Source organism: Canis lupus, chromosome 12, assembly GCF_011100685.1.
Source record: "Canis lupus familiaris isolate Mischka breed German Shepherd chromosome 12, alternate assembly UU_Cfam_GSD_1.0, whole genome shotgun sequence".
In the NCBI taxonomy this organism is placed as follows: Eukaryota; Metazoa; Chordata; class Mammalia; order Carnivora; family Canidae; genus Canis; species Canis lupus.
This window is the reverse complement of record NC_049233.1, coordinates 13,400,651-13,421,547: the sequence shown is the minus strand read 5'-3', so window position 1 is coordinate 13,421,547 and position 20,897 is coordinate 13,400,651. Positions and strand designations below refer to the sequence as shown.

The window sequence follows — 20,897 nt, the reverse complement described above, 5'->3', positions numbered from 1 at the left end:
TTCTTTGGCATCCATTTCTGTTACAAGCCTTCTTCTTCATTTTTTTTTTTGTTGTTGTTCAAATAAGTCTGTACCTTGAACTGAATCTGCTGTGGGGACTTTTCATTTCTCAGAAAAGGGGAAATAGAGTCTCAAACAAAACAAGTAAACCTCATCACAAAAAGACTTTGTAGGCTTTACACAGTCTTACTAATTTATGAGGTTTATGGTGTTTTCTGGAGAAAAGTAGGTGGCTTGGTAGTTATTTAAAATGTGTGTTATTTGTAGTAATGATTTTGAGGGGTTTCATATTTCTAAAGAGAGATCCTAAAGAACTAATTTTTAAGAGTGTTTGACCAAAGGAGGCATCATTCTGAACTAATTGTCTAGGACTTCATTGGTCAGGTAACATGTCCTTTACCTTGACGTTGCAGGCTACCAGCTATTACTGAGGGTAGCCTTAATATGTAGAGTGGATTTGCTAATGAGGAAGTCAGTTGTGTGTTAATAGAGCATAACATGATTGATACAGTTTTTAAAGTAGGTTTCAAACCCTCAAATATCTCATTTAATCTTTGCAAAGAACTGCTCTTCTGTATGGTGGTCGAGGACCATTTTTAAATTTCATGATTGTGCTTGCCATAGTGTGGAAGCATTTAAAACAACTCAAGATTGTATAGATCTCAGTATCACAGTTCACACACTATTTTAAGCAAAGAACTTCTAGACTGCTTGGCTTTGGTCCCACCAAGCCTGGAGGTATGTAATCCAAAAGACTCCGGCAGTTTCATTTATACTCCTAAAAATTTATTTGGAACTCCCCATATTCCGTCAAGGTGAAAGGTGTCTCAGGAGTGTGTCAGTCATATTTGCATGGTTTATTCAGTCATGGTGCTGACATGCCTTTCACAGAAGCATTACAGGTAGGGCTGCTGTTGTTAGAAAACCAGCACCAGAGATGTGAGCACCAGATTTGCATTAGGTTGACACTTTTATTGAAAGGAGAAAAAATGTACACACACACACACACACACACGTAATCTTTTAAATAGTTTTAACTTATTTGTGCATAAATGTGCATAAACACATACATACATGCATATAGGGTCCGTTTTTAAAAAATCTCTAAGGGTTTTACATGTGTATCATTTAATTATTATGACAACCTAGAAGGTACTACCATTATTAGCATCCTAAATAAGTAAATAAAAATAAAAACATTATCTTAAATAAATCAAAAATTTCACTGATACTGTTTGATATAAATCCTTATTTAACATTTCTGCTGTCTTTGATGGCTTTTCGTCTGATGACTTGACTGAGCTGCAGTTCAGTCACTTGTAGAAATTAGCAATTTTTAGTAAATATTTAGTAATAACATTTGAAAACTCCTAGCACAGTGCTAAAATATAAAACATGCTCCAAAAAAATGCTAAGAACACTTTCTTTTAAAATCATTATTATCCTTAATATAATTAAAAGTAAAGATGAAGGCCAGTTTACTAACAATGCCCTTCCAAGAATTAGAAAAGGAGTCTCAGTCTGACCTCTGAGTGTAGGATAAAGACCCAAACCCACTGATTGGCTGTCTTCAGAGCCTTCAGAGAATCCCTTAATGTTTCTATATCCATTTTCACAGGTATAAGATGAGTAACTTTATAGTTTCACAATATCTTGAGATCCGTAAATGCTAGATTCCTTTTCTGCCCCGTGATTCTGCCCTTGTGTGGGCAAACAGGCCCATGCTGAGGACTGTTTTACTTCCGGTGGTGGTGGCCTTACTGACCACATATGGGCAGTGAGGCTTAGATGCCAAAAGAGTATATGGTGAAAAGATGAAAAGCCACAGAAATTGTGGGTTGCAAAAGCGACTGCCAAAAGCTTTTCCAGGAATGAGTTTCAAGAAGTTGGAAGCTTTAGGTTGAAAGGAAAGAATGAAAGATGTAGTCCATTGCCAATGGACTTCAATTATAAGTTTCCAACTGGTGGGTCAGGGAAGGACCCTGCCCCACAAAAGTTTTCTACTCTAACTTTCACTGATTCCCAAACTTCTGTTTGTGGACAGTCATTGTCCTCTTATTTTGTATGCATGAGAAAATTTAATATTTCAGGTATCTAGGTAAGAGGATCCGTAATTCAGCAAAATTATTTGGTGATGATACTTTAAATAAGATAGTTGGTAGTATGATCGTTGGTCCATTATATAGCAGGATCTTCAGTTATTCAAGACAAATGAGAATTTATTCTGTTGCCAAAATCTCCTAAGAATTTAATTTGACATCTCTATTCTCAGGTTATTCCAGTATCCCATAGTTACACATTTTTCTTCCAACCTAAACTGAATATTTTTCTTTATTTCTCCTCTGTGGAAAGAAAAATAATACAATATTATGTAAACGAACTCTCTGAAGGCCCTTCCTAATTTTGATAGCAATGTTTCTTGCATACTTCAGAAAATTTTGTCACTGCCTCCACTTTAATCATGAGGTAACTTCAGAGTGCCTATACTTCTTTTAGGGGCAAAGTCTAGAGAAACAATCCTTTTCTCTAGAAAAGACATAGATGTAGGCCAAAGGAGTTCCTGGTGATGCAGGGCATCCTGGGAGTCCAGATCCCATCTTTTTCTTATTTCCTTGACTTTTCTTAGAATTGTTTTCTCCTTTTGAATCAAGTCCTAAACTTGGACCCACTTCCTCTAAGGTCCTTTATATTTCCTGATCTGATCCAAACCTAATGAGAACCTATCCTCAAGTAGACCAACGCACCACGTTTTAAACATCTTAGCATCTTCCTCAGCAAAGTACAGTGTTTTTTGCTGATTCAGAGTTTAGCATTAAAGATGGATGAACTTTCCAGTGCACATAGTTTCCAAATTTAATCTCCCTGTTCCATTTTAGGTCCCCTGAACTTGGTGTGCCCTAAATAAGTGGACCCTCCACTGCTATGAATAAAAAGCTTATAGATCACTACAGGGCAGCAAAAAAGAATAATGTGGCTGGTTCAATATTACCATCCAGCATTTATCATTGATTTCTCTGTAATCTAAGGCAAAATAATGCTCAAGCTACCTCATGAGCAATATCTGTTTTAAAATAAATATGTTCAGTGGGCAGTTATGTACCAAACTACTGTAGAATCTTAGCATATTGGGAAATGTATGAAGCTCAGCTCCTAGCATCATGCTGAAACCATAATTGGAGCTAATGTACACCTGTTGCATTGATTGACCTTTGTTTGCACTCAGCATTCAGCACTGAGAACAAAGCTACACATGCTCAACCAATAGAAAGAACTTTGCTATTGGTTGCAAGGTGCCAGAGCTTACCTATTATCATCACTTTTCAATCATTTTGTGGAGTGGTATTTAGGAAATTAGAGAATATTTATAAAACACTCAGTCCACGCAGTTTTATTTTATCAAAGAAGCCAGTCTTGTTTTTGTAATTGCCCTTGATAGCAGGTTGTTTTTTGTGTGTTTTTTGTTTTTGTTTTTGTTTTATCCAAGAGAGCAATATCCAACTATTGGGCTCTGGAAATAGCCTTGTTCTGGAAAATTATTGTTTGTGATGTTACTTGATGAAGTCAGATTTTAGTCAATGTGGCTATCTTATGAGCTATTAAACTGAAAACTTTTAATGAGGACTAAAGTTGATTTTAATAGACTTTTTAAAGATTTTATTTATTTATTCATGAGAGACACACAGAGAGAGGCAGAGACATAAGCAGAGGAAGAAACAGGCTCCATGCAGGAAGCCCAATGTGGGACTCGATCCCGGGGCTCCGGGATCATGCACTGAGCAGAAGGTAGATGCTTAACCGCTGAGCCACCCAGGTGTCCCTTAATAGACATTTTTAAATAACAACAGTTATAAATATGAAACCACACTATGGTAGAGGTGGCACTGAATCATCACTCTCCATTCAGAAAGCTATTGTCTGAAAGATTGTAGGCACCAGAAATAACCACTTGGAAAACAAGATTTGAAGAATCAAAAATAACAGAATTATTTGGATATTAAGACATGTCTTTTTGTTAGATGGTTATGTGTTCTCGTAGACACAAAATAGTTTTTTTGATAGAAGTCTCTTTCTTAGTGGTGTGTCCCTGAGCAGTTTCAGACACATTTTTATGAACATTTTATGCATGACCATCAATTAGGAAGAGTCTAGACATCTTGTTTTCAAATTTGGAAGAGCTGTTTTCTTCTTGCACACTGCCATGAAATATGTCCAGTCCCCACACAGGCGGTAGTTGTCTGCATTCTTACTGAGGAGTTTCTCTCACTCCATTAAGAAATAGAGTCCCAACATAGAGTATTTTGTGCTGTATAGCCAAGTAAAATCACTGGACAGCTGTAGTTTAAAGATAGGGCTTTACATGTTTTCTAGCATAGGAAAATTCAAGCAGACATCACAGAGATGCTAATTCTGCTTTCCTTGGGAAAAACAGAAGAATTCTCAGGGTGGTAACAAAGGGAAGATAGTGCATAGACATGTGTGCTGATGTACACTGTCAGCTGGAAGGGTGGTGATTCTGCTCCATAGATGCATAGAAATAAGAAAAAGGAAAGGAAGAGAGAAGAAACCATCTGCCCCCCGTGGATAATCAGGAAACCAAACTCTCGGAGGCCTCTCTTTTTCCTGAGGAGTTATATATGGCTCACCTCTTCTCACTGGCCAAGGAAGTCCATTCCCTTGATGGTCAAGGAAAAACAAAAGGTCATGAGCAATTCATATTTTTTTTGGGAAGAAGTCATTTTCCAAATAACTAATCAACAATCATTTTGAATTCCTGGTATGTGGTTGGTGCCATGTGAGACACTGGAGAAGAGAGGAAAACCATGAATGCTACATCACCCCCAACCAACACCCCCTGCCCACCTGGCACAGTAACTAGCACACTAATAGCCACTACTCATTTCCTTCCCTGTAACTACCAGTACCAACACTTGAAGACAGGAAGGGAACATGGAGTTTAATTATGGGGAGGGCACTAGTAACTCACTGTAGGTAAATGTTAAAGTTCACTGATTATAGACACTTTAGAAATTCAGAGACAGAGGGAAACACAGCATCTGAATTAATCAAGAATCTTCACTGGTGACTTTTGTGGGGCAGCAGCACTCTCCTAGACCTCGCTCAGTAGGAAGGACTCCTGGCCTATGCCCCACACCATATGGGAAGCCTTCTATAATGAACACCACTCAGACTCCACCTCTCCACACTGCGCCTTCACGAAAAGTCAAGGTCTAATGAATTAATAAAATGTGGTACATATATATAGTAGATGGTTCATTATAGTTTATTCAGCCATTTAGAGGAATGAAGTTCTGACCCATACTACAATATGGATGGACCTTGAAGACACTATTCTAAGTGAAATAAGCCAGACACAAAAGGATAGATAAAGTGTGGCTTCACTTATGTGAAATATCTAGAATAGCCAAGTTTATAGAGCCAGAAAGTAAGAAGTTTCCAGGGGCCAAGGAGAGAGGGAGAATTATTGTTTAACAGATGTAGAGCATTTGTTTGAAATGCTTAAATTTTTTTTGGAAAGACAGTTGTACAATATTGTGAATGTAATTAATGACCTATTTTTAATGGTTAAAACTGCAAAAGTTTTGTATATATTTTGTATATAAATTTTATATCTATTCTACACTCCCCCCAACCTCCAAAGAAGGCACTTGTTGTTGAATGCCGTAGAGGTAATGCCGTAGAGGTCTGTGGATTGTGCTGCCTCCAAAGTCTTAGATGGTCACTGCCTGAGTAGAATAGAGGGGAGGATTTGAGCTAGAGAAGCTTTTAAGCAAGACAAGGGCAAATTAACTCATCAAATCCTTTTCTTCTTATTCTCAGTGAAGGTTCCAGATATACTCACAAATGAACACAGTGCCCACAAACAGTTGCACATGGTAGCTGAATATGAGTTGCCAATTCCTATTACTTGTAAAGTTGTATATGTGTAGGTGAAAAGTGCACAAAGAGTAAGAGTCATTCTTTATATCGGCAACTAGATCGACATTAAACATTAGAATTGTGAAAATTTATTTTTTATAAACATATTTAATAGGATTGCATTAAATTTTCCCCAAAACGTAAACATTTTAGCATTATTTAAGTCATTTAAAAGTATCTCAAGGGCAAAACTATCCTAAGAGTATTCACGTTGGCAAAGGAAAAGGTATACATGCTGAGATTTCGGCAAAAATTCCAGAGGTATTTTTTGTGCTTTGTGCTTTGAGCAATGCATCATCTTTTGAGTTTGTTACTAGAAGTTGTGGTCACAGCTCTGCCAATAGTGATGACATCCTTTGAAACAATTTGAGGGTTATTTATGATATTTTCTGGATCTGCCCAAAGAAAAAACATCTTGCTGAAATAGATAGCAAATTTGCCCTTGTAACCACTGTCAAATACATGGTGGGGATGCTAGCCACAGTTAAGGTGATTAAGATTTAATTTTGGGAAGAGACAAAATGAACTAAAAAGAATAGGAACAGCAGAAATTTCTCAAATGAAGAATAAACCAAGGTCATTGGGGGAAAATGAAATCAATTTTAAATTGTGCTCCCCACAGTGACTTGATATGAAGTATTGTTTGTTACCAATAATATTGCAAAAACTTAACCAAAAAAAATATATATATATATATCTAAGCTGGGCTATTTCACCATAACAGTAGTTGATTTTTTTTTTAATTTAAGAAAGATAGTTTCTCTAAATCAAAGGAAAATTCAAATAAGAAATGAGAACATTTGCCTAATTATGGGGAAGTTTCAGTCTTAAAACTCATTTCTACAGAGTATATTTTTCTGGTTATTATAAATCAAGGTGTATTATTCTAAGAGAACCATTTCAATGAATCTCTTATTTCTTTTGTTGTTGTTTCTGGAAAAGTTACTTAAATTCCATGGGATGGGTGAGGGGATATGATTTGCTTGAAAAGTTTCAGTTTTTAGCAGTATTTATTAATTTTGAAATATAACCTTTAAGAAGTAAACTGTTGTCTCCAGCAGGGTGTGTGGCAGAGAAGGTGGGAAAAGCCACCAGACTGAGAAAGGAGGAATGGCATGTGGAAATTGGAAGCTGATGCAGAAGGCTGGGAAATGGGGGGAAGGGGGTATTTTAGGAGAAGGGGGTCACAGTGAGGCCTTGTCAGCCCCAGGTTCAGGGTTTAGGGGGAGAGAGAGAAGGGGAGTGCAGACAGGCAGAGATGAGCATGCTCACAGGCTCAAAAGATAGTGAGGAAGCAGGCCCAGCCAGAGCAAAGGAGCGGAGGGAAGCGAAGGCTGCCCAGAAATCCTAGTAGCAGTTTCCTTCTTCCTCTAAAACACTTTAAGACCTTTGGTATGCATTGCCCAAAAGCTTTCTAAAGGGACTGTGCCAGTTTACTCCCCCATCAGCAATTGGTGAGAGTTCAGATTTTACTGTATCCTTACCAGTAACTTACACTGTAAGTTTTGAAATTCATTAAAAGTATAATAATTTGACAGTTTGCCAGCATTTCTAAAATGCAGCATTGCAATAAAACCTTCTTTGTTTTTAAAATATTTCTGGGAGACTCAGAGTGCTCTCTGCCTTTGGTATGGTGGGGAAGAGGCCTGAGCCAAGTGTCAGAGCCCTTGCCCTCTGGTCCCAGTTGGGAGGACCTGTCCATGAGCCTATCTCCATCTCAAATGTGAGAGCCCTAATAAATGTCCTGCTTAGTCCCCATGTGGTCAAGAATATCAAAGGAGGTACACCTGAGTGGCTCAGTGGTTGAGTGTCTGCTTTAAAAAAAAAAAAAAAATCAAAGAGCATGACAAAAGTGAATATTCACACATAGTAAAAATTCTAGGTAAAGTTTAAAGTAATGGTGTATATATCAGCCCAGTATATGGGAAGACTGGACCTGAGTACCTACTGTGTGGGATTTGTGAAACGAAAACCAAGATACATCACTTTTGACTCCAATTTTTTTTATTTTTTTAAAGATTTATTTATTCATGAGACACAAAGAGAGAGAGAGGGGCAGAGACATAGGCAGAGAAAGAAGCAGGCTCCTCGCAGGGAGCCTGATGTGGGACTCAATCCTGGATCCTGGGATCACCTCCTGAGCCAAAGGCAGATGCTCAACCCCTGAGCTTCCCAGGCATCCCTGACTCCAATCTTTAAAAGCTGAAACTTGAGGTGGGGGGTAAGGACTAAGTAGCCAATCTTTACGTTCTTCTAGAAAATCAAATATGTAAGAAGAGCCAGGAGAATTCTCAAAAAAGTATAAACAGGGAGAGGGAGTATTAATTAGGCAGGCCTGATATTAAAACATATTACAGAGCTATAGTAACTCAGAGTTTGGTGTTGCTATATAATTAGATTGATTGAGCAGCCTACAAAGACCAGAATTATACCCAATTATAGATGGCAAATTTAATATATGATAAAGATAAAAAAAAGTAATATGCAAAATACATTGGTAACCAAAACAACCAAAAACCCTACTAAGATATGGAACAACAGAAATTTATATTGTGTTATCATTTATATCAAGAAGGGTAATCAAGGAAACTCAGTATGTGTATATCTATACACATATATGTGTTTATGACTGTGCATGCTTGTATATGCATGGAATTATCTCGCAGGACGCATATGAAACTGCTAAAAGTGGTTGTTGATGAATGAGTTCAGCCGTAAGAGGGAGGTTTACTCTTTAATTTTATTCTTTGCTGTAGTTTGGAGTTTTTAAACCAATTTCAAGTGCAACTTATTTAAATATTTTTTTTAATATTAACTCAAAGTAAGGGAGAGCCAGTGGGAAATTCTATTAACCAAATACCTGAGTAGTGGTTTTAACTTTTCACTCGGGTATTTTAGTATGTTGGTATCTAATATATCAGGAGTTATATAAATCTACCTTTCTGCAATTCTTTGCATAGTCTTGGGCACAGAGTTGGCTTGTTGTGAAAACTTTCTGGAGTGTGAGGGAACTTTCCTTTCCTACAGAATGAGTCTAATTTAGGAAGCAGGATCGCATGGTTGACAGTCCCCTTAAATACTTTCCCCATAGTATCAGTGTGACATATCAAACTTTTGGCAGCAGGCAAGTTCCATGAATTCACATGAAGCATTTCTTCTCTGTTTAGAATTGAGATCTAGTGCCTAGTGCCCTTGCTTTTAAATTTATCTGTCTGAAAATCTTGCTACATTTCTGCCTGGTTGGAAGACTTTTGGACACATGGGTAGTTGTTAAAATGTCTTCCTTTGGGGCAGCCTGGGTCGCTCAGCAGTTTAGTGCCACCTTCAGCTCAGGGCGTGACCCTGGAGACCCAGGATCGAGTCCCACATCGGGCTCCCTGCATGGAGCCTGCTTCTCCCTCTGCCTGTGTCTCTGCCTCTTACTCTCTCTCTCTGTGTCTCTCATGAATGAATAAATAAAATCTTTTTAAAAAAAAAATGTCTTCCTTTGGAAAGTCACTGCAATGGATGTCAGTGGAGACATTTGTTTCTTGTGACTCTTTCAGATTCTCTGTGTTCTTTGGGCCCTCCACAGCTCCTCCACCATAGTTGGAGCCACATCAAAATGTATCTTCTAAAAGTAAATGAAGCAAGAATTTTTTTAACTTAACATTGGAGAAATTTATTAAACATATATTACCACTAATTTCATCAAATTGGACATTTTGCAAGTCGATAAAGTCAGCATAGGGAAATAGAGACAGCCTTGTTGTATTTATCAGCAGCTTGGAAAACATCACCTCTCAAAACAATCATGCCATAACAACCAATGAAAGTCAGAATACAGAGATTTAACTGCTGGCCCTTGGGCCAACTGTGATCTTTAGTAATAGTATGTAGTCTGTAGTAAGTAATGGAATGATGATGGTTTATGGATTATAAGAGAATCACAGTAAGCTGTTACATGCTCTCAACGTTGGCAGCATTATTCTTAGTCTGTTATATCATATCTATTATATCTGTAACAAATAACCCCAGAACATAGTGTCTTAAAACAATGGTAATAATTTATTACCTCATGATTGCTGTGGGCCAGGAATCTTGGAAGCAGCATGATTGAGCAGCTCGGGCTTATACTTTCCATGATGGTTACAGTCACATGTTCACCCAGGGGATCACTGAAGCTGAACAATGCACTTCTAAGGTGCATTGAGTGTGTGCCATTGGCTAGGGACTTCAGTTGTCTGTGGGGACTGCAGATGTGTTCTCATTGCATGGCAACTGGTTTATTCCAGAACAAGCCGCCCAAGAGAGCAAGTTCAGAACCACAGTGTCTTCTGTGAACCAGCCCCAGAAGTCACCTGTTACTTCCACCAATCCTGATTTGGAGTTGGGAGGGAGCTACCCAGGTCATGAGCACTAGGGGGCAAGAATTATCAAGGACCAGCCGAGAAACTGGGAAGCACAGCAGCTTAAGCAGGATATAGTCTTTAGGAAAAGAGCAATTGGGGCTCAACTAAAAAACACAGTGCAGTCAGGAGCTTCATCTCTTCTCCATAAGTACAAATGCTGAAGATGAAGCTATCTTACATTCAATAACTGATGATTTTGAAGGAGGAAATTTCTTTTTATTTTTTGAAGGAGGAAATTTCTGTTGAGTAAAGGACCACAGCCAAAAACTGCTGAACGCAGTTAGTTTTTTTTCCCACCACGAAATCTTATGCGAACATTTTTCTAACATTAGATTTCAGTAGGATGACTAATGGACTGTAGGGTAATTCAGCCATTGTTTTCAAAAATCCATTTTGGCAAATAAACCTGAGACTCTGCTGAAAGAGTTAAGGTAATCCCTGCTCTTTCAAAAAGTACTGAGGGGCCTGTGTATATCCTTTTGGTAGAGAGAAGGGCCCCGTTCTCGACGTCTAGCCCAACCCCACACTAACTAATCTGCCTGGCCTTTGCTTTATCATCTTATAGGACCTTGGGCTGACTCAACACAATGGGGATTTGGAATCTTGACTCCAGAAAGTCTGCATTTCTTAAATCTCAGACTCAGCCATTCTCTGACTTGAAAACTAATAACGTTTTGTCTACTCAAAGGTAGATTTAGCATTAAATGTGATAATGTGCATAAGATGTATTCACGCAGGAGCATCTGGGTGGTTAAGCATTCAACTCTTGATTTCAGCTCAGGTGATGATCTCAGGGTACTGAGATTGAGCCCCTCATTGGGCTCCACACTCAGCAGAATCTGCTTGAGATTCTCTCTCTGTCTCCCCCTCCCCCTGCTGGTGCACACATGTGCCCTCTCTCTCTTTCTTGCTCTCATAAATAAATAAAATCTTGAAAAAGGAAAACAAAAAAAGATGCTCTAGCACCATGTTCTAAAGAGAATCAGGATGTGATGACACTATTTTATAGCCATTCTAATCATGCCATCATTACCACTGCCATGCAGTTGGCCTTGACTTTCTGTCCAGCTGTACTACATGCTGACTTTGAGGTATACTGAAATTTTCTAACCTATTTTATAAAAAGTGAGGAAGACCATTCTTTCCCACTTTTCTACCCTACAGGAATTTTATACATATATGTGAAAAAATATATGAAACTTAATTAAAGAAAAGCAGAATAGGAACAAGGCTCTTTTGAAAGACCTCTAGAATAAGATCTAGAAGAGAGGTTCAGTGTCTTCAGTTAACCAGATCCTTCACAAACCTTGGATGCCTCATATTTGCAGTCAGAGTTTAAGACTAGATGATCTTAAAGATCCTTTCCATCACTAATCATCTCATTGATTTTGTATTTGATCTCACAACAACCCTAAGGAGTAAGCTTTATCTTTGGGTGAGTTTCTTAACCTCTCTATGATTCAATTTCCTCCGGTAGAAAATGTGACTAATCATAGTGCCTTCTCATGGGCTTGCTAAGGATTAAATGAGTTCAAATACATAAAGCCTTTCAAACAGTGCCTGGAATATGGTAAGCACTCTGTATGTTAGCAATGCAAATGATGACTTAGAAGAGGAAACTGAGATTCATGAAAGCTTATGATGTTTTCTAAGATAGTAGAACTGGAACTTGAATTCCTAATTCCTAATTGAATTCCTAATATTGAACCACATTATTTGCACATACATCTTTCAAACCTTGTTACTTATCTACTTTTGAAATATATAGTTGATTATCAAAGCATCTAAACAGCTAGACCCCCAGTCACAGTCCTCCAGTTTGTTTTAAAGAAAAGGAAAGAAATGAGGAGATGGGATATTACCTGTCCCCAGCATTCTGAATGTCCGTGGGACATAGAGCAATGCTTCCTTCAAAACCAAGTACCACCAGGCCATCACCGCCGAGGAGGGTTGAAGAGAATTCTACTTAGCTCCCAAGCACTCTTGTGGCTACCTCAGTTCAGCTGATACTTCCTATAAGGGAATCACTCATTTTACTCTGCCTTCTACTCATGTCTCCATGCTTCTCACTTACTCAGAGAATGAGAACGAATATCATTGTAAACTGTACAGCCTATTGAAGCAGTAAATAATAGTTTGGATTTAAAATAGATTCTCTGGGAGCGCCTGGGTGGCGCAGTGAGTTAAGTGTCCGATTCTTGGTTTGGGCTCAGGTCGTGTTCTCAGGGTCATGAGATGGAGTCTCCCACCCACCACCTACCCCATCATCAGGCTTCATGCTCAGCTGGGACTCTGCCTGAGATTCTCTTTCTCCCTCTGACCCTTCCCCACAGCGTGCACACACATCTTTCTCTCAAATAAATAAATCTTTAAAAAATAAATAAAATAGATTCTCTGCTCTTCAATTCTCCAATCTTTTCCATTAATTGTGATTCTGCTTTGGTTAAGTGAAATCTCATTGTCACCAGTGCAGTTATTACATTGGGATATCAATGGGCCATGGATAGTGCAAACAACATTTTAGCCATTTAAAAAGCTAGGTAAAACTAGAAAGTAATCTGATTACTTTTATTGTTCTTATTGCTTGTTTTGTTTTCAAATATAACAAGACATTATTTCTCAGAGGTGGTGTATTTCAAAATAAAATGTCCTTGAGTGTCTCTAAAGTTCTAAACAGTGCTGCCTTCATTCAAAATATTTTTTAAATTATTCTCTAGCAATTATCTTTAGAGATTGCAAAACATTCTTTTGAAAAGACTCAGTGGTGACAAACCAATGACATTATTTTACTAACACACCATACAGTTGTAGATTCAAGCTACTATTGACATAAAAAGAAAAATTATGGAATAGATTGTCTTGTGGCTCCTCAGTGGCTATGTAGAATGAAACTAAACTGATGCAGAAAATTAAATGTTAAAGAAAAATGTTTAAATATTGACTGGTGGTAGTAGATTATTACCATTTCTGGATGTCACTGGCACATTTCCACTGTATCAACATCATTAAGAATATTTACCTTCATATACTCTAAGTTTACCTAGTGGAAAAGTTAAATAAAATGTTCTATAAGGACACTTTTTTTTAACAAAATAAAGTTCAATTATGATATTCAATTTTTATATTTTATATTATTTTTAAATGTTATAAAAATGTATTATTTTATTGCCCTATAAAACACACCAGCTTATTAACCTGGTTTTCTTGGTCTATTTATGAGAATGTTTTATCAAAATGGATATTTTAAATGTTATAAAGATGTAATACTGTGCTAAATTGGACTATAAATGATTAATTTGGAAAACAAATACATTTTTATTATTTTTCTAGAATGCCTTTATATGTTATAATAGGCAACTATTAGGAAGAAAGATGCCTTCTATGTGCACATATGCTATCTTTAGGCCTGCACACCAAAATGAATAATTGAGTTAACACTCTCCAAATTTAAGTGTAGGTTTTTGTGTTTATACTTACCCTTTTATATATTTACACACATTGTGTATTTGTTCAGAAGACTCTGGTTTAGTTTTTATCCTGTATGGGTAAATTGATTTGTGATTTAAAAAAAAAGAGTAGAGAGAAAAGTACAGAATCAGAAAAATGGAGCTGAAATCTTCAAAGAGATTTCAGTAAAAGGAAAGAAATTAGATATTTGGCTGCTAACACTTGGCTCAAGGAGTTTGATTTAATGAAGCTGTGTGGTGTGGTGAAAGAGCAGAAATCAAGAGGCTTGGGCTTGAAAGTCCTTGGCTGTGCCACTAATCTCTCTGAAGGACCTCAGACAAATCACTTGACCCCTGCGAGCTTCTGTTTGCTCATCTGTAAAATGAGAGTTTTGACGATATGGTCGCTAAAACCCCTTTGAGCTCTAACATTCCTCATCATTCTAACTCTTAATGTACTGATTCACATCTTCTTTTCCCTGTGTATTATTTGCATGCAGACTACCTAAATACCCACAGATGTTTAACTTCCAGATTTTGTATTCATCAGCTTGGGCTGCCATCATGAAATACCACAGACTGAGTGGCAACACACATTTATCTTCTCATAGTTCTAGAGGTTTAAAGTCCGATCTGGGGGCTGCCCAACTTGGTTCCCGGTGAAAGCCATTTGCTCTCTCCCCATGTGGTCTTTCCTCAGTGGAAGAGCATGGAGAAAGAGAGAGAGAGAGAGGTCTTTCTCTCCCTCTTCTAAAGCTATGGGTCCTATCACATTAGGACCTTACCCTTGCGATCTCATAAAAGCTTAATTATCTCCTAAAAACCCTATTCCCCAAAGCCAGTCATGTGGGGAGCTTCAACAGATGAAATTTCGAAGAAAAGAGTGGCTCCCCTAGATATTTCGCTCTAGATCTTCTCTTTGTTCCAAGTGGGTTTTACTGACTTCCCTCCTTTTTAGGTTAAGAATCAAAAACCTAAAGTTCTATGAGCTTCCAAAGTCAGTTAGAGAAATAAGTAATAAATACACTATCAACAAATGTATAAAAGAAATAGAAATGGAAGTAGTAGCTTGATGAAACTTTTCCCCAATATTTTATTATGGAAACTTTGTAACATAAAACACACAGGTATATAGAAAAGTTGATAGAAGTTTATAATAAATACCCATATATTCACTATCTGTATCAATACTTAATATTTTATTCTTGTTTTGTTGCACATCTGTCCATCCTCATTCAGCCATCAACTATCGGGTTTTTTTTTTTTATGCCTTTCAAAGTAAATTGCAGACATCAATACTTAAGCATTAGACTAAAGTTCAGTCTTTCTTCTTTAAGATCACCATTTTAAAACTTGCTATGTTCTATATGCATAGTACTAGAAAGAGTTATGAGAAGCGGACACAGTTCCATTAGTAGGAACCATTTATAACTTAATACTAGTTGTTAAAAGGACTATTTTTTAAATCACTAAAAAGAACAGAGCTAGAAAGTGAAAGGGGGAGATGAAATACTGGGATCTTTTTTAAAAAGATGAAGAAGAAAAAGGGACATGTGGGTGGCTCAGTGAGTTGAGCATCTGACTCTCGATTTTGGTTCAGGTCATGATCTCAGGGTCATGAGATCCAAGTCCACATCAGGCTCCATGCTGCTGAGCATGAAGCCTGCTTGAGATTCTCTCTCTCCTTCTGCCCCTATTCACTCTCTCTCTTTCTCTCTTTCTCAAAAATAAATGAATAAGTAAAAATTTTTTAAGAAGACAGATTTGGCAAGTGATTAGGAAAAGACTTGTGATAGGCATTTGAGTACTTTGTACATACATATATGAATGATTTGCTCTCTACCTTTTTTGCTTTGCAAGTTTGAGGGCAGGGAAATGGAAGAAAAGATGTTTCAGCTTTCTGCTGTCATCCTCAGAAATTCTTCTTCCGCTCCCTGAAGGGAATTTCACTTGGTTCCTGACGTATGGTTGTTAAAGATTCCTGGATGAGTGAAAATGAATGAATCACTATCCTTAGCAATCAGAGGTCCTTTTCTAGGGGCACCTTAAAGTGCTGGTTATGAGATAATTATGCTAGATCTTCTAAAGGATCATGTACAACTCTCTCTAAAAGTGTTAGAAGATTCCAGGCAGGTCAGAAATGTGTTTTCTGATGAGTAGATGTGCACAACTGGTTTAGATTTCTTTGTCCTTCTATATGTAATATATAAAATGTAATTATATAATATAGCTACATATTTTATATATATATTTGTATTTATATATATAGTCACACTAACATTGAGCATATTAGGAGTACTTGTCAATGTGTCTCTTTTGCTAGTCCCTGAATTATCTTAGATTTCTCAAAACAGTTGCAATTTAAAGTCAGTCTGAATCCACTGGAGCCTTAGTTGCTCTTAGTGGTTTATATCTCAGCTCTTTGTTCTCTGCTCAGAGTTCACCACTGTCTTAATGAGTCATGCCAGCATTTGAGCGTCCATGGCTATTTTTCTCCAAAGTCACTTGAAGTGAACTCCCAAGCATTGGAAGGCATTGTTTGTATAGGCAGCAGTTGATAAAGAAGGGCTTTTTTGGTATTGCCAGTCCTTGGGGTGTGATATGCTGTTTGTCTTTCCAAGCAGGCACTCTGGAAGGGAAAAAAAAGACAAACTAATGTATTCTCAGCATTGAGAACTGCTTACTTTCAGTGTTTGGACAAGAGCTGGTGCTGCTAGAGATGGCCTGCCTTTCCAAGCACGGTTCCGCCATCCACAGGGACACAAAGTCTCACCAATACTCCCATACTACTGTTGACGGCTTCACTGTGAGAATGGGTGATAGAAATGTCAATGAGATTTGCCCCTTTTACTCAGAGCCACCCAGAGTGACAGAGGGGAGCCAGAATCAGCAGCAGGGCCATCTGCGCCAGCATAGAGTCCAAAGAAATCGTCATCCCAGAAGCCCAGCCTGGAGGAAAAAGCACAAGGGTCCAAGATTATGACCATTGGGGTGTGGTTGTGGACCTCAGCTAAAAAGCAGCATAGGGAATCTATGACTAGGTAATAATCCATCTTTTCAGGAAGTTGGAGCGAACATCAGGAAATGCAAGAAGTGGGTACCGTGGTAACAGGCAAGAACACGGGCAGTGCTAAGCAAGAGGCAGGAATCAGTCAGTATGGGACCAGCCATGGACAGAAAGGAACCAAAAAGAATCCCAACAGTAAAGACCTGGCAGGAATGGTGGGTGGCCCAGCAGCTGAACAAAGTCAGAAGAATGACAAAGCGCACAGCTCAGGGGCTAAGCAGACAAAGCCTCCTCTCCCAAATGACTTTCTTGTCACCCTGCAAGACAAAAGCATGATGAGACGCAGACTCATCTAGGCCAGGCAGGCGGGTGACATCATCCTTCAAAGGCTAAAGTGGATGGTTCCATGCTTGGAGTTTTTTCTTTAAAAAGTATAATTGTGGGGGCAAGGAAAACTGTTTTGAACTTGGTTTTTAAATTTTACTTTACATTTTCCTGGGGTTTAGTTCTATTTGCTTCCAGCACGGTCCAAATACCTACTTCAAAGCAAACATTCTAACAAGAACTTGTTAAAAGGAAGGGAAACCAGCTCCTGTGGCTTCTTGTACACCAGCTATGGAGGCACTCACAGAACCACGTTTGTGAGTTGAGTGTAAATGAATCCGAAACCTACAAATTAGATTTCCCTTGAAATACACATGGGTTTAAAACCTTAACGGGAAAAGAACTTGGCAAATCAAATCTGACCATATTCAGTAAAACCTCACTAATTTGCACTAATGACCAAGAGACCCATTGAGAATTACCAAATTTTTGTGAATATGTTAGCATGGGAACAAATACCAAAACAGGGGTGAGGGGATGAGAGGGTATGGGGGGAGAATGGCAGGGGGAGAATCAAAGTTCCAGCATCAAACAAACATACTTTCTGGTACAATGAAGAATGTATTTGAACGGTTACTGGAATGAAACTCTATAGTTTAATGAGTGCCTTGCTGTGGTGTGCTTGCCCACTGGGGAGGCAGCCATGTCATACCACCCGACTAAGCCAGCAGCTAATGTGCACTTAGGTAAAGAGGCCTTCGCTTTATTGAAAGCTGGGGGTTAGGGGGTTGTGGTTTTCACAGGGGTGTGAACCAGTGAGATCCTACCATGTGTCATGCACGTTTGTTATGGGCTTACACATGCAGGCTATGATTGTAAATCAGCATTTTGAGTGGGATTGCTTATTACTGCTTAAAAAAAAGAGCAAGAACTTGCTGGAAGAGACAGCAAGAGAAGTTGGAATTCCAACTAGTTGATTCTTCCTTAAATGTTAGTGAATCATGCTTGTAGTAGATCTTTAAATTATTCTGAATTGAAGATTGACGATTTATTAGCCCTCTATTATGACATGCATCTCACTAATAAATTGCATCTTCTTGTATAAGCAACTATCTGCAAAGTTCTTTGAAGATTTAATTATCTATGGCCCAAATTTCAGGAATTATAGTGCTTATTTTTAGTTCATTTCACTGGAGAAATAGGATACTTTTTTCCAATTGTTACTAACATAACAACTGCAGGTAAAGTACAGTGGCAATAGTTCCTTTCACTCTCCTCTTCATAATATCCAAGAATATCTAGGGCTTGGGTAATCTCTATAACTCAGGAGCTCTTAACCACGTGTACTGTTCCTCTGACTTAAGAACAGCCCCTGGTTATGATTTGTTTATACTGCTTTTGGTCACTCCTTCCTGCTTGTCTTACTGTGAGCTACTGTTTTACCAGCTGAAGAATAATTTAGAACTTTCACCCAAGCATCCATTGAAGGCTGTGGGGAATAATAAATATATGTAGCCAGAGCTTTCTCTAGGACAGAAGTTAAGCGAATGGCTTCAGGTCTTGATGGGGGCAGCCCCTGGATAAGAAAAGGAGTTGTCACCCCAGCTGGTCCAGAGAAAGACTGAGCCTCATTTGACTCTTTCTAGAACCTTTTGCTGTCATCATTTTTAATCTTTGCATTCTTACCACTCCCCCAATTGAACAGTAAAACACAATTCATGCAAGAAAGATGACCTTTCTTGTCCTCTCCCTTTCAAGCCAGGAAGTGGGGAAGTAAGAAAATTTGAGGGAGTATGTTCAGTAGCATCACCATAGGAACTCTACCCAAACAATTAACCTCTTTCAAGCCCCCAGTTTTGCTCTGTGACTCTCAAGTAGATGGTCTGCTTTGCTTTAAAAAAAAAAAAAAATCTGCAGCCAATATAGGCTTTCTGAATTATTTTTTTCTCCACCTCAAAATGTCTAGGGTTCACTTCTTTCTCCTCATTTCGACCTGTTTCTAAAGAAGTCATCGTGGCTTTGTCACTCTGCTCTTCTCCTCTCTGAATGTTAATAGATTCAGGTCTCCCCCATCCTGAATCCTGTCCTCAACAGTTCAGCTTACTGTTCCTATTACTTTGATAGCAGAACTCTTCAGAAGGTTGGAGAACATACTACTTCTCATGTATGATATACTCTAGATCTTTACATCTAATGTTCTACTTGGTCTTGACAACCTCTCCAAACTCATCTCTCAGTCCCACCCTCTTGTTCATTCTGCTACAACCACGCTGGTCTTTGTCCTGGACCTCACATACTCCACCTAGGCTCTTACCTCAGGGCCTTTCCACTTTCAGGTCTCTCTACTTCTTTTGCTTTTTTTTTTTTTTTTTTTTTACATATATCTGCATGGCTTACTCCCTCATTTCCTAGATGTCTCTCTGGTCCAGTGTTACCTTAGCTGACAGGCCTTCCCTGACACCTTACCTGTATCACTAACTCCATCCCCTCCATGGTCCTCATTGCCTTTTCCCAGCTGTCTTCTCAAAGCACTCATCACCCCATACCGCACTGTTTATTTGTGTGTTTGCTGTATATTTCTCCCAATGTAAGATATTGTGTAAGGGCATGGACTTTGCCTCTTTTGCTCACAGATGCATTCCCAGCACCTCTGAGAATGGCTGGTTAAGTAGCAGACACTTTTTTTTTAATAATAAATTTATTTTTATTGGTGTTCAATTTACCAACATACAGAATAACACCCAGTGATCATCCCGTCAAGTGCCCCCTCAGTGCCCGTCACCCATCCACCCCCACCCCCCGCCCTCCTCCCCTTCCACCACCCCTAGATCGTTTCCCAGAGTTAGGAGTCTTTATGTTCTGTCTCCCTTTCTGATATTTCCCACACATTTCTTCTCCCTTCCCTTATATTCCCTTTCACTATTAATTATATTCCCCAAATGAATGAGAACATATAATGTTTGTCCTTCTCCGATTGACTTACTTCACTCAGCATAATACCCTCCAGTTCCATCCACATTGAAGCAAATGGTGGGTATTTGTCTTTTCTAATGGCTGAGTAATATTCCATTGTATACATAAACCACATCTTCTTTATCCATTCATCTTTCGATGGACACCGAGGCTCCTTCCACAGTTTGGCTATTGTGGACATTGCTGCTAGAAACATCGGGGTGCAGGTGTCCCGGCGTTTCACTGCATCTGCATCTTTGGGGTAAATCCCCAGCAGTGCAATTGCTGGGTCGTAGGGCAGGTCTATTTTTAACTCTTTGAGGAACCTCCACACAGTTTTCCAGAGTGGCTGCACCAGTTCACATCCCCACCAACAGTGTAAGAGGGTTCCCTTTTCTCCGCATCCTCTCCAACATTTGTGGTTTCCTGCCTTGTTAATTTTCCCCATTCTCACTGGTGTGAGGTGGTATCTCATTGTGGTTTTGATTTGTATTTCCCTGATGGCCAGTGATGCAGAGCATTTTCTCATGTGCGTGTTGGCCATGTCTATGTCTTCCTCTGTGAGATTTCTCTTCATGTCTTTTGCCCATTTCATGATTGGATTGTTTGTTTCTTTGCTGTTGAGTTTAATAAGTTCTTTCTAGATCTTGGAAACTAGCCCTTTATCTGATGCATCATTTGCAAATATCTTCTCCCATTCTGTAGGTTGTCTTAGTTTTGTTGACTGTATCCTTCGCTGTGCAAAAGCTTCTTATCTTGATGAAGTCCCAATAGTTCATTTTTGCTTTTGTTTCTTTTGCCTTCATGGATGTATCTTGCAAGAAGTTACTGTGGCTGAGT

General features: G+C 38.6%; 1 protein-coding gene across 11 annotated transcripts in view; it reads left to right on the top strand.

Annotated features, from left to right (window-relative positions):
- Positions 1-20,897, top strand: part of SUPT3H (SPT3 homolog, SAGA and STAGA complex component) — a 530,131-nt gene that overhangs the window by 459,798 nt on the left and 49,436 nt on the right. The gene's annotated exons all lie outside the window — the stretch shown is intronic.